This window comes from Lycorma delicatula, chromosome 11, assembly GCF_047948215.1.
Source record: "Lycorma delicatula isolate Av1 chromosome 11, ASM4794821v1, whole genome shotgun sequence".
NCBI classification, from domain to species: domain Eukaryota; kingdom Metazoa; phylum Arthropoda; class Insecta; order Hemiptera; family Fulgoridae; genus Lycorma; species Lycorma delicatula.
The window spans coordinates 67121367-67140297 of record NC_134465.1 but is presented as its reverse complement, the minus strand read 5'-3'; the positions used below and the strand labels follow the sequence as shown (position 1 = coordinate 67140297).

At 28.8% G+C, this 18931-nt stretch overlaps 3 long non-coding RNA genes across 5 annotated transcripts in view; 1 reads left to right on the top strand and 2 right to left on the bottom strand.

Moving 5' to 3' along the window:
• The window catches only part of LOC142332498 (uncharacterized), a 97276-nt gene that overhangs the window by 63669 nt on the left and 14676 nt on the right, over nt 1-18931 (top strand). For all 3 annotated transcript variants that reach the window (XR_012758310.1, XR_012758311.1, XR_012758312.1), the window contains exons 5-7: nt 310-482; nt 9420-9592; nt 18531-18703. This is a non-coding gene — a long non-coding RNA (uncharacterized LOC142332498). The remainder of the gene's footprint in view (nt 1-309; nt 483-9419; nt 9593-18530; nt 18704-18931) is intronic.
• Nucleotides 4295-7475, bottom strand: LOC142332129 (uncharacterized). Its single transcript, XR_012758171.1, has 3 exons — nt 7409-7475; nt 6581-6896; nt 4295-4496 (listed from the first exon to the last, which is right to left on the bottom strand). It is a non-coding gene; the product is annotated as an uncharacterized LOC142332129 (long non-coding RNA).
• LOC142332131 (uncharacterized) lies at nt 13405-16586 on the bottom strand. The gene is made up of 3 exons (XR_012758173.1): nt 16520-16586; nt 15692-16007; nt 13405-13606 (listed from the first exon to the last, which is right to left on the bottom strand). It is a non-coding gene; the product is annotated as an uncharacterized LOC142332131 (long non-coding RNA).

The following is an 18931-nucleotide window of genomic DNA, read 5'->3' as shown; positions in this document are numbered from 1 at the left end:
ATTTTTTGAAGTATATTTTTTATGTACTTCTAAGTAATATATTTCTACATATTTTTAAGTAGAATTCTATGTATTTTTTAGGGATAACTTACGTACATAAAAGAATATTTTAAATGATTTCTAATTGAGAGTGAATACAAATATATTATGAAGGCAACAGCTGTATTTGGATGATTGATTCATGTACAGTAGGTTCTAACACATCAGTAGAGAGCAGTCTTCAGAGTGATTCAATTAACACACCAATATTGTTTAAACATTCACTGCGTATGCACATACAGTGGTTTCATTCTGTTTTGTGATTTACAGGTACTGTGTCAAGTGTGTTGCGTTAAGAGAATAAATATGCCAAGAAGTGTGTAAATGACCCAAACTTCTGTTACAAGTGTGGGGATTCGATGCTTGAAGAACAACTATTATGTTTAACTACATTAATTAAAAAAGTTATGAAGTAAATTCCGGCATTAAAGTTGGAGATCAAGGTAAGAACTGATCCCATCACATCTACTGTTAAACCTGTGTGAAATATCTCACTGTCTGGGCTAGGGATAATTGGCACATGAATTTTGCCATATTAACATGTGGTATGAACTACAAGATCGTTGGACTTTTATTTCTGTATTACAAAAATAAAAGAATAGCTTGTAAATCCAAACATACACCATCTGATATTAGAAGGCACCTCATGGGGACGATTTACCAGTACCGCAACCTCCAACACTTTTAACTTTAGAAAATTAATCAGAATATGAGGTAATCACTGAAGTCTGACAAGAGGAGCAAGAAGGTCCTGCTTTTGAAGCAGAATCCTCTAGCCCTGAATCTTATTAGGTATCAAAGTGAATTATGATCTTCTTCGGGATTTGAATTTGTGAAAGAAACAAGCCAAGCTTATGGGATCTAGGCCGGAATCTTCTCCAAACTAACATGAAATGTATTTATTTCATTGTTATCAGGAAGAGTTTCAAGATTAACATTCTGACAGAAAAATAGTTTAGTGTTCTGACACAATATTTGTGCCATGATGGATACACTGCATAATGAACACAACTTTACAGAAAGAAGATTGTTCATAGATTCTTTGAAAATTAGTTTAAAAACTATCCTTTTGCACAACGGCAAAAATTATCCTTCTGTGCCATTAGCAGATTCAACTAATATGAAAGAAAGATAAGAATATATGAAAATCCAATTAGAAAAAATTCATTAGTTCTAGTGAACTGCCCCCTTTACAAATTAGCAGATTCCCAAGTACCACTGAACTATATGTTGCCGTTTAATTTATTGCGTTTTTAATGGTTTGCAATTCAGCTGCATTAAATTTTGTTGCTTTCTGTGCAAATGAGGCAGCAGGGGCAAAACAAATCATTATAAATAAGGAATTAATAACCAAAGCGTGAAGCATTTATGCCTGGACAGAAAAGTGTTTTACATCCCTTACTAGTTAACTTGAAAATGATTTTCTACATCCATTCCACATAAAATTTTCAAAAACTCTGTTAAGGCAATGCATAAAAATGGTACTGGATTTCATTATTGTAAATAAAAATGTCCTCGCTTGAGCAACACTTAAATCAAGGAAGGAATTTTTGTGGGTTCCTGATAAAGAACATTGATTAGAGATGGACAATTCAAACAACTGTTAAGTAAAGTCAAAAAGTCTTTGTGGAGATCAATTAAAAGTGTTGTCCAAAACCTTTTAGTAAATTTTAAATTTCTGAACTATTTTGGACATTATGGAAAAATGCTACAGTTGTACAAACATGTGTAATATGTCCCTAAAGTTTATTTCTTGGATTCGCACCTGGATTTCTTTTCGTACAATCTCTGCACAATCCGTGACAAGCACAGGGAATGCTTCCACCAGCAAATTTAAGTCATGGAAAACAGGTACCAGCAACAGTAGAGTGTAAGAATGGTTGCAAACCTGACAGACACTAAAGAGGGAAATTGTAGATGCCAAATACGAAAGGAAAACAATAACTACCACCTTTTAGATAAGTTGAATACTGTCCTCCAAATTCTCCAAATGTTCTAATTAAAAAGAATTCTTTTTGAATGTAATAATGCCATAAGGTAGGTATCTGTTAAATATAAAACAAATAGATTCATGTATATAGCTTTTGTGTCGTCATGTTTATCGATAGTTTTAACTTTGTGGAATTAAGAAACTTTTTATCTTAATTTTTTTTTCAAGTTAGGAAGAGATACACTTAGAATGTGATTAAAAACTGTATTGTATTTAATTGTGCTTATTCATTTAATATGTAATTATGTGTTCTACTGAACACAATACGTTATAGAATGTGTACAATATCAACATTATTTTCTATTTTGGTGAATTTATAACTCATATAAATGAGATGTTTGAAAAGTATTGAATATATTCCTACAGAGAGATTTTACTTCAATTGTTCAGAATTTATTTATATATATCTTTAAAACTATAAATAAGGTGCAAAGCAACTCACATTGTTACCAAAATGATGGACATTATCTGTAAAGTTAATTAATTACCTGTATGATATACGATTTGTTAATATTTTTTTAGTTTTTTATTATTATTAAATTATTTTTATTCAGTTAAATCTGGTATTCCAGTTTTTTTACTTCATAAGTTAAACATTTTTTCTCTTTAGAAAAATACTGATGAAGCAGTATATAATGTACCTGCTTCCTGTAGTAGATTTTTTAGTTTTTCATTAAGTCAATGATGGTCTAGAAGACTACCACAATTATTGCTATAGTTTAACATGTGCAGTGTAGCAACAATGATATTCCTTTTTTTATTAAGCTGTCAACACCGCATTCTAATTTGAATAATACCAGTGTATTTATATTTTGCCATTTGGTCTTAAGCTTTACTTGAAATTATATAAATTTGTCCAAAGTACAAGACGAGAGATCACCCCAGAAATCAAATTCACATTTCACATGGACATTACAATAGAATGGATAGGAAGTAGTTAGGAAGCAAGAAAATAAGCAAGAAGAAATTCGGTTGTATAAAATTTTCCATAAAAAAGAAATTGATTACCTTCAGCAATACATATACAGAACAGAATAGGAACAAAACAAAGTTACATTGACATAACCGGAAACTAGTGTGGAAGTGACAACTGATCTTCAAGTTCACAGTATCTAATATCATACAGCTGTGAAACAAGATCACCTAAGTTCATTCAGAGAACTGATAGTATGAGGTACTAGACAAGAAAACAAATTTTTTATGACATAAGGGGATTTTTTTTTTTTTTTTGAAAATGAATGCCGATGTAAATACCACTACAAAACATGAAGGTGGCCAGTATATAAACTGTTAAATCACCACCGATGAAGACTTTTCATTCACTCAGATTGATATTAAACTAAAAAAGCAGGATCAACCAAAGAAGTTAGAAAAAATAATATGTGAATAGAGTATAATAAACTATTTTAAAAAAGAAATATTTTAGCAAATATCCTTTGTTGGAATCTACAGGTAGGATTCCAGATTTAAGAAGAAAGTTGGATTATTGATAGATTTATTAGGAAGATCTGCCAGTTGGCCGTGAATTTTTAAAAAAATATTATCAACGCTACAAAAATTAAAACAATAAATAATCCACCATCTGATGAGAAAAGGAAAGAAGACTGAATATTAAAATGAACATTTTTTAATAAAAAGAAATAAAATAGTATTCTTTATCACATCATTTTATGTTTACTGTTTTGAATCTGAACAGAATGGAATATTCATGTTTTAATATTTAATTATGTTTATTAATAACTTTTTATACATTTTTTGATTAATAATAAATTAAGAGAAAATTTTTCTTTACTAAAAGATAAATTAATTAATTAATTTGGTTCTTTATATTCTGAGTATTTCTTTTATAAATACTTTAAAAATAATGATAAACACTAAAGTATTTTTATAATAAAAAAAAGTAACAACAAATTAATAAATGTTAAAAAATTTAATTAAAAAGTAAAAATTATTTAATTATTTATTTATATTAATAAATATTATTAATTTAATAATATTTATAAATATATATGTATATATATATATATATATATTACAATTATCAGTGGCAGCTTGTAGCTAAAATTAGTGGCGGTGTTGCCCCAGAAAATTTTTTTCTGGGCCTTTTCAAGATAGGGTTAAAGTTTTCTGAAAAATAAAAGAACCGAAAAAAAAATGAATCGTAGAATAGCTGGAAGCAGGATAATAATCTAATTCTACACTTGTATCATATTCAAAAATATGGTATTTGCTGCTTTTCTGTTTTGCTTGAATTATTTAGCTAACTTCTCACATTGCATTTTTTTTTAAGATGTCAAAACTGGTTTAGTTTTTCATTACAGATTCTATCCATGATTCTACTCGTACCAAAACATTTTCTTATAATTTGATCATTTTTTATTCTTTATCTTGTTAGGTTTTCCTGTATGTTGTTCTGGAGCTAGAGTTTCTGATTTTAATGTTTTGTCTCTCTTTATGCAATTTATGTCTAAAAAAAAAATCAAGTAAACCCTATCAGAAATTTCAAAGTTAGTGAACAGTTGGTCTTTGTTGTAACTAAAGATCTCCTAAAACAGAAAAGAACTTTCTACTTGGATTACTAGTATTCTTCCCCAAACTTATTTGTAGGACTATTGAATTGGTGCACTTATTAAAATAAACTGAGTAACTTAGTGAAAAGAGATATTAGAAAAAAATTTGAAAAAAGGAGAACTGACATTTAATTCTTTTCACAATCTGTTGCGCCTAAAATGGCCAGACAGAAAAAAATGTTGTGATTTTTTTTTTTATAAAAATCCCTTGTGCAAAATATTTTCAAACTAGTAAAAAAAAATTAAATTTAAAACTAGTACACCTGACTCACCTTGCGACACATAAAATGTTCCACATAACAAAAATCTTCACAAATCTATTGTTAACAAATAAGCCTGTGTTAATAGGCTAGTTGACTGTTTTTGAAAAACCGGTTTATATTATACCTTATGGTCTATTTCACTAAAATATAAACATTATAATACACAAACGATCATTTACACAATGTATTCTGCATTTTTATAAACCAATTAAAATTTTCCTGCTAAAACTCTCCAAACTGTCATGGCCCCTCGTATGATGCCACGGCTTACAAAAAAATCAGATGTTTAGTGGAGTCTTTAAGATGTTGCGAAAATTACAAAGTCTAAAATGAATTCCAAGTTCTACAAGTACTATAAAGTGCCTCAGTGTGAAAGTATTACCATTAAAACTCCAAACAAATTGTTTATTTAACTGTATTTAATTATTTATTTAACGAACTTAATGTTCCGGGCTAAGTATATTAAAGTTAATATTAAATAAATTAACAAATTAGGTTCATTTTCAATATTTTTAGACTAAGACCAATTGTAGAAAGCAAAATTCTATCAGGTTTTCCCTTACTGTCATCTAGCCTATTATACTTGTTTATTTTTACTTACTGCCTTTTCCATTCCTGGCACTAATTTTTTTTATTGGGGAAGAACCATTTTGTAATCACCCAATGTTCTTCCCTAGATTTATTATCTCATTTATACAATAAGCGTGAAAATTTAGAGCACCCCCTTTGCTGGCCCAAAAAATACCTCATAGTTTCACATTATAGTTCACAATGTTCAGTATATTTATTTGCTTTTAGTCAATATAGGGTAAAACAATTAAGGTAAATCTCTTTACATGGATATTGTAATACCTAATGGTGGACCTGGAGGTTGATACTGAAGTAAACCTGTTTCCATCTCAAGAATATCCTTTAGACTATTTTAAGTCAATAAATAAACACAACGTGTTTGATAATAAATTATTTCTAGATGACTGACCGTTCAAGACAAGGTCTGCTCAAAAGTCAGAATTTTTCCTTTTATCTCTGTATCAGTAGAATTTCTGCCAGAAAATAGAATATTTATCCTTTCAATATTGATTCTAAAAGTTATTAATTTATTTAGTAAGAACCAAATTGTGAACAAAATCCTTCATCTTTGGTTGGCTATAGATTCTAATCTTCAAAGGCCGGTGAAGAAATTGTGTCAATTTTTTCTATATGCTAGGTGGATAAAATCTTATTGTCTTGTAACACAGATTGAAGTCTTAAAATAGGAGTATCCTGTCCATGAAGCACAGGTCTTATTTCGATGGCAGATTAATGAACTGAATAGCATATTTTTTTTAACTACAGATATTTTGCAAACAAAAAATTGAAATGATTTTGTTTTTTACACTATATCATTCGAATACCAAACAGCATAGATGAATGAATCCCTTTGTATCACTGTATTAAATTTTCTGCACAAGATATACAGAAGACATACAAAGCCCATGTTTGTTTTTTTTATTTCAAAGTTCATTTGAAAATATGCCAATCAAATTTTGCTTTGCCTCATTAACAACCACTTATACTGTTTGGTATAAGTTTGTTATAGTTTCCAAGTATTTGTTCAGCCTTCTGTTCAGATTAGCAATTTTTAATATCATGAAAACAAAACTCACATAACAGAATGCAAACCACCAATTGCATATAAGAGGGGGTCCAGTGAGTTTGCTAAATAATAGTTAACTTACCAGGTTAGCATTGATGTTGGTGGAAAGCAGCCCATCTTTAAATAGCCCAGAACTGGTCTAGTGGTTAACTCATCATCGCAAATCATCTGATTTTGAATTTGAGAGTTTTAAGGTTCAATCCTTGTAAAGGGAGTTACTATTATACGGGTTTGAATAGTAAATTGTGGATACTGGTGTTCTTTGGTAGTTGGGTATCAATTAACCACACATCTCAGGAATGGTCGACCTGAGGCTGTACAAAACTACACTTCATTTACATTCATACATATGATCCTCATTCATCCTCTGAAGTAATATCTTATGGTGGTTCTGGAACCTAAACAGAAAAAGAGAGAGCCCATCTTTAATGTGACATAAAATAAAACTTGTACTAGACTATGGCAAATACAGATTTAAAATGCTTACATGATTAATATAATGTGTCTTATAGTGAATTCAGCAACTCTTTTACTACTAAAAATAGGGTAACAGCAACAACATCTAAAATATAGTATTGGGCAAAATCGTTATAAATAATTATTGAGAAAATTCAATTTAAAACTATTGCCACTGATTCATCTTCAGACACATAAAATGCTCCATGTAGTAAAACTCTTCACAAGTCCATTTTAATTAATAAATAAGGCTAATTAATTATACTTGTTTATTTTTACTAAAACTGTTTAAACTCAAATGCAGTATTCTGTGAAATGTTTTACCATTTATGATGTCAAAAATTAAAACTGTCTTTTAAAAAAAAACCCCTTCACTTATTTTGTAAAATAAATCTGATCATGAGGTTTTTACATTGTTTTCCTATAATCTAATTAAATTTAAAATTATACTCACTTATGTCATCTAGCTGTTGATTGTGTTAATCTTAATCTGATCATCATTTTGACTTTTGAAATTAGCCTTTTCATCTTATTTTTTGTTATATATTCATCACATGTACAATTTTCTAAGCATCACTTTAGTGTGTTGTTCCAGCATTAATTAGTTAAAATATCGCAGTTTTCTATGCCTGAAACAGACTTGAAACACTCTGGAAAAAAATTAGTATAAAAATAATAAAATAAATTAATACAAATTAACAAATTATTAATATTTTAATTCTTTTGGAATCCATTTTTCCTCTTTTTATTCTTCATCACACCATTTTTTTCATCATTGATTAGTTAAAATATTACCATGATCGATAGCTGAAACAAACTTAAATATTCTGAAACAAAATTAGTAAAAATATCAAGGCAATTGTTAAAAATACAGTTTGATGAACTTGAAATATACATACATAATAAATAAAACATTACTTCGGAAAATTCCCTACAGGTTAACATGGCTTAACAGCATGCACTTAATCTAATCTTAAATAAATAAAAAACATATTTAAAATAATATCTCACTTTATAATTGGGCCTACTGTGGGTGGGGTATGGAACGCGAACGCGACTTAACATACTTAATTCTAACTTAAAATATATAATGAACCTGTAAAAAAACACTACACATATAACATAATTAAAAAATAATTACAACCTACTGAGGGGCCTACTGGGGAAACGTGATTTTTCTTTAATTCTAACATGCAAATTTACTCTAACATGCACATGTTTACAAAACAAAACAAAAATATATAATTACCTGAAAAAGAAACTTAATCCTACTAGAAAAGGAGCACCAGATACAAAGTAAGTAGTCCTCCCTTTAATTGTTATTATACAACTAATTAGTTAAGCCACATTAACGCTGTTCACTCTTAACCTATGTAAGTAATCGTTGTCGTACCTGCAACAAAAGATAAAAAGAACAATGTTAGTATTATATATGTACTGTTAGTAACAAAAATTTATTTATTTAGTAGCATTAAGAAAAAACATACTATCTAATTAACAGTTATTCTATAACAATGGTATAATTCAATTTTATGACTGAAAAAAGTGGAAAAGAGCGACTTTAAAGAACTTGTGTATCTATTTATTTATTGATCTAAGAAAGCAAGACCATTTATCCAAAATACTTAATTAAAAGGAACATTGTTAATCGTTATAATAGAACTAATAATTAAACCGAAACTTAACAGTTCAAGAAACTCATTATATAAAGAACTCAAACTAACTTATTGACAAAATTAGCAAGTAAATTTTTAAATAAAAGTTTACAATTACTCACTCAATACTATGAGGGAGATTTATAAGCAGCCTATGAATGCCTAAGTAAAAGTGGATTAGAATTAAATAATGTGCCAGAGTGGTGCGTATGGTTAACGATATCTTTCCATAAAGAAGGTATTAGATATGCATCACAGGATAAATATGTTGACAACTTATACAGTAATGTAGTAGTAGCAGTAATAGTATGTTGTATGGTTTAAGAAGATTTGCCAGAATGATTAATAAAAAAAATTAAATATTGCATTAAGTTTATTATGATCCAATTTCACTAATAAACACGGTTTTGTTAAATGAAAGTTTTATTGTTTTTCTGATGTAAATTTTATACTGAATCAAAAAAATGCAATCAAAATTTTTCCACCATCTACTGTTATAAGATTTTTTGAAGTATATTTTTTATGTACTTCTAAGTAATATATTTCTACATATTTTTAAGTAGAATTCTATGTATTTTTTAGGGATAACTTACGTACATAAAAGAATATTTTAAATGATTTCTAATTGAGAGTGAATACAAATATATTATGAAGGCAACAGCTGTATTTGGATGATTGATTCATGTACAGTAGGTTCTAACACATCAGTAGAGAGCAGTCTTCAGAGTGATTCAATTAACACACCAATATTGTTTAAACATTCACTGCGTATGCACATACAGTGGTTTCATTCTGTTTTGTGATTTACAGGTACTGTGTCAAGTGTGTTGCGTTAAGAGAATAAATATGCCAAGAAGTGTGTAAATGACCCAAACTTCTGTTACAAGTGTGGGGATTCGATGCTTGAAGAACAACTATTATGTTTAACTACATTAATTAAAAAAGTTATGAAGTAAATTCCGGCATTAAAGTTGGAGATCAAGGTAAGAACTGATCCCATCACATCTACTGTTAAACCTGTGTGAAATATCTCACTGTCTGGGCTAGGGATAATTGGCACATGAATTTTGCCATATTAACATGTGGTATGAACTACAAGATCGTTGGACTTTTATTTCTGTATTACAAAAATAAAAGAATAGCTTGTAAATCCAAACATACACCATCTGATATTAGAAGGCACCTCATGGGGACGATTTACCAGTACCGCAACCTCCAACACTTTTAACTTTAGAAAATTAATCAGAATATGAGGTAATCACTGAAGTCTGACAAGAGGAGCAAGAAGGTCCTGCTTTTGAAGCAGAATCCTCTAGCCCTGAATCTTATTAGGTATCAAAGTGAATTATGATCTTCTTCGGGATTTGAATTTGTGAAAGAAACAAGCCAAGCTTATGGGATCTAGGCCGGAATCTTCTCCAAACTAACATGAAATGTATTTATTTCATTGTTATCAGGAAGAGTTTCAAGATTAACATTCTGACAGAAAAATAGTTTAGTGTTCTGACACAATATTTGTGCCATGATGGATACACTGCATAATGAACACAACTTTACAGAAAGAAGATTGTTCATAGATTCTTTGAAAATTAGTTTAAAAACTATCCTTTTGCACAACGGCAAAAATTATCCTTCTGTGCCATTAGCAGATTCAACTAATATGAAAGAAAGATAAGAATATATGAAAATCCAATTAGAAAAAATTCATTAGTTCTAGTGAACTGCCCCCTTTACAAATTAGCAGATTCCCAAGTACCACTGAACTATATGTTGCCGTTTAATTTATTGCGTTTTTAATGGTTTGCAATTCAGCTGCATTAAATTTTGTTGCTTTCTGTGCAAATGAGGCAGCAGGGGCAAAACAAATCATTATAAATAAGGAATTAATAACCAAAGCGTGAAGCATTTATGCCTGGACAGAAAAGTGTTTTACATCCCTTACTAGTTAACTTGAAAATGATTTTCTACATCCATTCCACATAAAATTTTCAAAAACTCTGTTAAGGCAATGCATAAAAATGGTACTGGATTTCATTATTGTAAATAAAAATGTCCTCGCTTGAGCAACACTTAAATCAAGGAAGGAATTTTTGTGGGTTCCTGATAAAGAACATTGATTAGAGATGGACAATTCAAACAACTGTTAAGTAAAGTCAAAAAGTCTTTGTGGAGATCAATTAAAAGTGTTGTCCAAAACCTTTTAGTAAATTTTAAATTTCTGAACTATTTTGGACATTATGGAAAAATGCTACAGTTGTACAAACATGTGTAATATGTCCCTAAAGTTTATTTCTTGGATTCGCACCTGGATTTCTTTTCGTACAATCTCTGCACAATCCGTGACAAGCACAGGGAATGCTTCCACCAGCAAATTTAAGTCATGGAAAACAGGTACCAGCAACAGTAGAGTGTAAGAATGGTTGCAAACCTGACAGACACTAAAGAGGGAAATTGTAGATGCCAAATACGAAAGGAAAACAATAACTACCACCTTTTAGATAAGTTGAATACTGTCCTCCAAATTCTCCAAATGTTCTAATTAAAAAGAATTCTTTTTGAATGTAATAATGCCATAAGGTAGGTATCTGTTAAATATAAAACAAATAGATTCATGTATATAGCTTTTGTGTCGTCATGTTTATCGATAGTTTTAACTTTGTGGAATTAAGAAACTTTTTATCTTAATTTTTTTTTCAAGTTAGGAAGAGATACACTTAGAATGTGATTAAAAACTGTATTGTATTTAATTGTGCTTATTCATTTAATATGTAATTATGTGTTCTACTGAACACAATACGTTATAGAATGTGTACAATATCAACATTATTTTCTATTTTGGTGAATTTATAACTCATATAAATGAGATGTTTGAAAAGTATTGAATATATTCCTACAGAGAGATTTTACTTCAATTGTTCAGAATTTATTTATATATATCTTTAAAACTATAAATAAGGTGCAAAGCAACTCACATTGTTACCAAAATGATGGACATTATCTGTAAAGTTAATTAATTACCTGTATGATATACGATTTGTTAATATTTTTTTAGTTTTTTATTATTATTAAATTATTTTTATTCAGTTAAATCTGGTATTCCAGTTTTTTTACTTCATAAGTTAAACATTTTTTCTCTTTAGAAAAATACTGATGAAGCAGTATATAATGTACCTGCTTCCTGTAGTAGATTTTTTAGTTTTTCATTAAGTCAATGATGGTCTAGAAGACTACCACAATTATTGCTATAGTTTAACATGTGCAGTGTAGCAACAATGATATTCCTTTTTTTATTAAGCTGTCAACACCGCATTCTAATTTGAATAATACCAGTGTATTTATATTTTGCCATTTGGTCTTAAGCTTTACTTGAAATTATATAAATTTGTCCAAAGTACAAGACGAGAGATCACCCCAGAAATCAAATTCACATTTCACATGGACATTACAATAGAATGGATAGGAAGTAGTTAGGAAGCAAGAAAATAAGCAAGAAGAAATTCGGTTGTATAAAATTTTCCATAAAAAAGAAATTGATTACCTTCAGCAATACATATACAGAACAGAATAGGAACAAAACAAAGTTACATTGACATAACCGGAAACTAGTGTGGAAGTGACAACTGATCTTCAAGTTCACAGTATCTAATATCATACAGCTGTGAAACAAGATCACCTAAGTTCATTCAGAGAACTGATAGTATGAGGTACTAGACAAGAAAACAAATTTTTTATGACATAAGGGGATTTTTTTTTTTTTTTTTGAAAATGAATGCCGATGTAAATACCACTACAAAACATGATGGTGGCCAGTATATAAACTGTTAAATCACCACCGATGAAGACTTTTCATTCACTCAGATTGATATTAAACTAAAAAAGCAGGATCAACCAAAGAAGTTAGAAAAAATAATATGTGAATAGAGTATAATAAACTATTTTAAAAAAGAAATATTTTAGCAAATATCCTTTGTTGGAATCTACAGGTAGGATTCCAGATTTAAGAAGAAAGTTGGATTATTGATAGATTTATTAGGAAGATCTGCCAGTTGGCCGTGAATTTTTAAAAAAATATTATCAACGCTACAAAAATTAAAACAATAAATAATCCACCATCTGATGAGAAAAGGAAAGAAGACTGAATATTAAAATGAACATTTTTTAATAAAAAGAAATAAAATAGTATTCTTTATCACATCATTTTATGTTTACTGTTTTGAATCTGAACAGAATGGAATATTCATGTTTTAATATTTAATTATGTTTATTAATAACTTTTTATACATTTTTTGATTAATAATAAATTAAGAGAAAATTTTTCTTTACTAAAAGATAAATTAATTAATTAATTTGGTTCTTTATATTCTGAGTATTTCTTTTATAAATACTTTAAAAATAATGATAAACACTAAAGTATTTTTATAATAAAAAAAAGTAACAACAAATTAATAAATGTTAAAAAATTTAATTAAAAAGTAAAAATTATTTAATTATTTATTTATATTAATAAATATTATTAATTTAATAATATTTATAAATATATATGTATATATATATATATATATTTACAATTATCAGTGGCAGCTTGTAGCTAAAATTAGTGGCGGTGTTGCCCCAGAAAATTTTTTTCTGGGCCTTTTCAAGATAGGGTTAAAGTTTTCTGAAAAATAAAAGAACTGAAAAAAAAATGAATCGTAGAATAGCTGGAAGCAGGATAATAATCTAATTCTACACTTGTATCATATTCAAAAATATGGTATTTGCTGCTTTTCTGTTTTGCTTGAATTATTTAGCTAACTTCTCACATTGCATTTTTTTTTAAGATGTCAAAACTGGTTTAGTTTTTCATTACAGATTCTATCCATGATTCTACTCGTACCAAAACATTTTCTTATAATTTGATCATTTTTTATTCTTTATCTTGTTAGGTTTTCCTGTATGTTGTTCTGGAGCTAGAGTTTCTGATTTTAATGTTTTGTCTCTCTTTATGCAATTTATGTCTAAAAAAAAAATCAAGTAAACCCTATCAGAAATTTCAAAGTTAGTGAACAGTTGGTCTTTGTTGTAACTAAAGATCTCCTAAAACAGAAAAGAACTTTCTACTTGGATTACTAGTATTCTTCCCCAAACTTATTTGTAGGACTATTGAATTGGTGCACTTATTAAAATAAACTGAGTAACTTAGTGAAAAGAGATATTAGAAAAAAATTTGAAAAAAGGAGAACTGACATTTAATTCTTTTCACAATCTGTTGCGCCTAAAATGGCCAGACAGAAAAAAATGTTGTGATTTTTTTTTTTATAAAAATCCCTTGTGCAAAATATTTTCAAACTAGTAAAAAAAAATTAAATTTAAAACTAGTACACCTGACTCACCTTGCGACACATAAAATGTTCCACATAACAAAAATCTTCACAAATCTATTGTTAACAAATAAGCCTGTGTTAATAGGCTAGTTGACTGTTTTTGAAAAACCGGTTTATATTATACCTTATGGTCTATTTCACTAAAATATAAACATTATAATACACAAACGATCATTTACACAATGTATTCTGCATTTTTATAAACCAATTAAAATTTTCCTGCTAAAACTCTCCAAACTGTCATGGCCCCTCGTATGATGCCACGGCTTACAAAAAAATCAGATGTTTAGTGGAGTCTTTAAGATGTTGCGAAAATTACAAAGTCTAAAATGAATTCCAAGTTCTACAAGTACTATAAAGTGCCTCAGTGTGAAAGTATTACCATTAAAACTCCAAACAAATTGTTTATTTAACTGTATTTAATTATTTATTTAACGAACTTAATGTTCCGGGCTAAGTATATTAAAGTTAATATTAAATAAATTAACAAATTAGGTTCATTTTCAATATTTTTAGACTAAGACCAATTGTAGAAAGCAAAATTCTATCAGGTTTTCCCTTACTGTCATCTAGCCTATTATACTTGTTTATTTTTACTTACTGCCTTTTCCATTCCTGGCACTAATTTTTTTTATTGGGGAAGAACCATTTTGTAATCACCCAATGTTCTTCCCTAGATTTATTATCTCATTTATACAATAAGCGTGAAAATTTAGAGCACCCCCTTTGCTGGCCCAAAAAATACCTCATAGTTTCACATTATAGTTCACAATGTTCAGTATATTTATTTGCTTTTAGTCAATATAGGGTAAAACAATTAAGGTAAATCTCTTTACATGGATATTGTAATACCTAATGGTGGACCTGGAGGTTGATACTGAAGTAAACCTGTTTCCATCTCAAGAATATCCTTTAGACTATTTTAAGTCAATAAATAAACACAACGTGTTTGATAATAAATTATTTCTAGATGACTGACCGTTCAAGACAAGGTCTGCTCAAAAGTCAGAATTTTTCCTTTTATCTCTGTATCAGTAGAATTTCTGCCAGAAAATAGAATATTTATCCTTTCAATATTGATCCTAAAAGTTATTAATTTATTTAGTAAGAACCAAATTGTGAACAAAATCCTTCATCTTTGGTTGGCTATAGATTCTAATCTTCAAAGGCCGGTGAAGAAATTGTGTCAATTTTTTCTATATGCTAGGTGGATAAAATCTTATTGTCTTGTAACACAGATTGAAGTCTTAAAATAGGAGTATCCTGTCCATGAAGCACAGGTCTTATTTCGATGGCAGATTAATGAACTGAATAGCATATTTCTTGTTAACTACAGATATTTTGCAAACAAAAAATTGAAATGATTTTGTTTTTTACACTATATCATTCGAATACCAAACAGCATAGATGAATGAATCCCTTTGTATCACTGTATTAAATTTTCTGCACAAGATATACAGAAGACATACAAAGCCCATGTTTGTTTTTTTTATTTCAAAGTTCATTTGAAAATATGCCAATCAAATTTTGCTTTGCCTCATTAACAACCACTTATACTGTTTGGTATAAGTTTGTTATAGTTTCCAAGTATTTGTTCAGCCTTCTGTTCAGATTAGCAATTTTTAATATCATGAAAACAAAACTCACATAACAGAATGCAAACCACCAATTGCATATAAGAGGGGGTCCAGTGAGTTTGCTAAATAATAGTTAACTTACCAGGTTAGCATTGATGTTGGTGGAAAGCAGCCCATCTTTAAATAGCCCAGAACTGGTCTAGTGGTTAACTCATCATCGCAAATCATCTGATTTTGAATTTGAGAGTTTTAAGGTTCAATCCTTGTAAAGGGAGTTACTATTATACGGGTTTGAATAGTAAATTGTGGATACTGGTGTTCTTTGGTAGTTGGGTATCAATTAACCACACATCTCAGGAATGGTCGACCTGAGGCTGTACAAAACTACACTTCATTTACATTCATACATATGATCCTCATTCATCCTCTGAAGTAATATCTTATGGTGGTTCTGGAACCTAAACAGAAAAAGAGAGAGCCCATCTTTAATGTGACATAAAATAAAACTTGTACTAGACTATGGCAAATACAGATTTAAAATGCTTACATGATTAATATAATGTGTCTTATAGTGAATTCAGCAACTCTTTTACTACTAAAAATAGGGTAACAGCAACAACATCTAAAATATAGTATTGGGCAAAATCGTTATAAATAATTATTGAGAAAATTCAATTTAAAACTATTGCCACTGATTCATCTTCAGACACATAAAATGCTCCATGTAGTAAAACTCTTCACAAGTCCATTTTAATTAATAAATAAGGCTAATTAATTATACTTGTTTATTTTTACTAAAACTGTTTAAACTCAAATGCAGTATTCTGTGAAATGTTTTACCATTTATGATGTCAAAAATTAAAACTGTCTTTTAAAAAAAAACCCCTTCACTTATTTTGTAAAATAAATCTGATCATGAGGTTTTTACATTGTTTTCCTATAATCTAATTAAATTTAAAATTATACTCACTTATGTCATCTAGCTGTTGATTGTGTTAATCTTAATCTGATCATCATTTTGACTTTTGAAATTAGCCTTTTCATCTTATTTTTTGTTATATATTCATCACATGTACAATTTTCTAAGCATCACTTTAGTGTGTTGTTCCAGCATTAATTAGTTAAAATATCGCAGTTTTCTATGCCTGAAACAGACTTGAAACACTCTGGAAAAAAATTAGTATAAAAATAATAAAATAAATTAATACAAATTAACAAATTATTAATATTTTAATTCTTTTGGAATCCATTTTTCCTCTTTTTATTCTTCATCACACCATTTTTTTCATCATTGATTAGTTAAAATATTACCATGATCGATAGCTGAAACAAACTTAAATATTCTGAAACAAAATTAGTAAAAATATCAAGGCAATTGTTAAAAATACAGTTTGATGAACTTGAAATATACATACATAATAAATAAAACATTACTTCGGAAAATTCCCTACAGGTTAACATGGCTTAACAGCATGCACTTAATCTAATCTTAAATAAATAAAAAACATATTTAAAATAATATCTCACTTTATAATTGGGCCTACTGTGGGTGGGGTATGGAACGCGAACGCGACTTAACATACTTAATTCTAACTTAAAATATATAATGAACCTGTAAAAAAACACTACACATATAACATAATTAAAAAATAATTACAACCTACTGAGGGGCCTACTGGGGAAACGTGATTTTTCTTTAATTCTAACATGCAAATTTACTCTAACATGCACATGTTTACAAAACAAAACAAAAATATATAATTACCTGAAAAAGAAACTTAATCCTACTAGAAAAGGAGCACCAGATACAAAGTAAGTAGTCCTCCCTTTAATTGTTATTATACAACTAATTAGTTAAGCCACATTAACGCTGTTCACTCTTAACCTATGTAAGTAATCGTTGTCGTACCTGCAACAAAAGATAAAAAGAACAATGTTAGTATTATATATGTACTGTTAGTAACAAAAATTTATTTATTTAGTAGCATTAAGAAAAAACATACTATCTAATTAACAGTTATTCTATAACAATGGTATAATTCAATTTTATGACTGAAAAAAGTGGAAAAGAGCGACTTTAAAGAACTTGTGTATCTATTTATTTATTGATCTAAGAAAGCAAGACCATTTATCCAAAATACTTAATTAAAAGGAACATTGTTAATCGTTATAATAGAACTAATAATTAAACCGAAACTTAACAGTTCAAGAAACTCATTATATAAAGAACTCAAACTAACTTATTGACAAAATTAGCAAGTAAATTTTTAAATAAAAGTTTACAATTACTCACTAAATACTATGAGGGAGATTTATAAGCAGCCTATGAATGCCTAAGTAAAAGTGGATTAGAATTAAATAATGTGCCAGAGTGGTGCGTATGGTTAACGATATCTTTCCATAAAGAAGGTATTAGATATGCATCACAGGATAAATATGTTGACAACTTATACAGTAATGTAGTAGTAGCAGTAATAGTATGTTGTATGGTTTAAGAAGATTTGCCAGAATGATTAATAAAAAAAATTAAATATTGCATTAAGTTTATTATGATCCAATTTCACTAATAAACACGGTTTTGTTAAATGAAAGTTTTATTGTTTTTCTGATGTAAATTTTATACTGAATCAAAAAAATGCAATCAAAATTTTTCCACCATCTACTGTTATAAGATTTTTTGAAGTATATTTTTTATGTACTTCTAAGTAATATATTTCTACATATTTTTAAGTAGAATTCTATGTATTTTTTAGGGATAACTTACGTACATAAAAGAATATTTTAAATGATTTCTAATTGAGAGTGAATACAAATATATTATGAAGGCAACAGCTGTATTTGGATGATTGATTCATGTACAGTAGGTTCTAACACATCAGTAGAGAGCAGTCTTCAGAGTGATTCAATTAACACACCAATATTGTTTAAACATTCACTGCGTATGCACATACAGTGGTTTCATTCTGTTTTGTGATTTACAGGTACTGTGTCAAGTGTGTTGCGTTAAGAGAATAAATATGCCAAGAAGTGTGTAAATGACCCAAACTTCTGTTACAAGTGTGGGGATTCGATGCTTGAAGAACAACTATTATGTTTAACTACATTAATTAAAAAAGTTATGAAGTAAATTCCGGCATTAAAGTTGGAGATCAAGGTAAGAACTGATCCCATCACATCTACTGTTAAACCTGTGTGAAATATCTCACTGTCTGGGCTAGGGATAATTGGCACATGAATTTTGCCATATTAACATGTGGTATGAACTACAAGATCGTTGGACTTTTATTTCTGTATTACAAAAATAAAAGAATAGCTTGTAAATCCAAACATACACCATCTGATATTAGAAGGCACCTCATGGGGACGATTTACCAGTACCGCA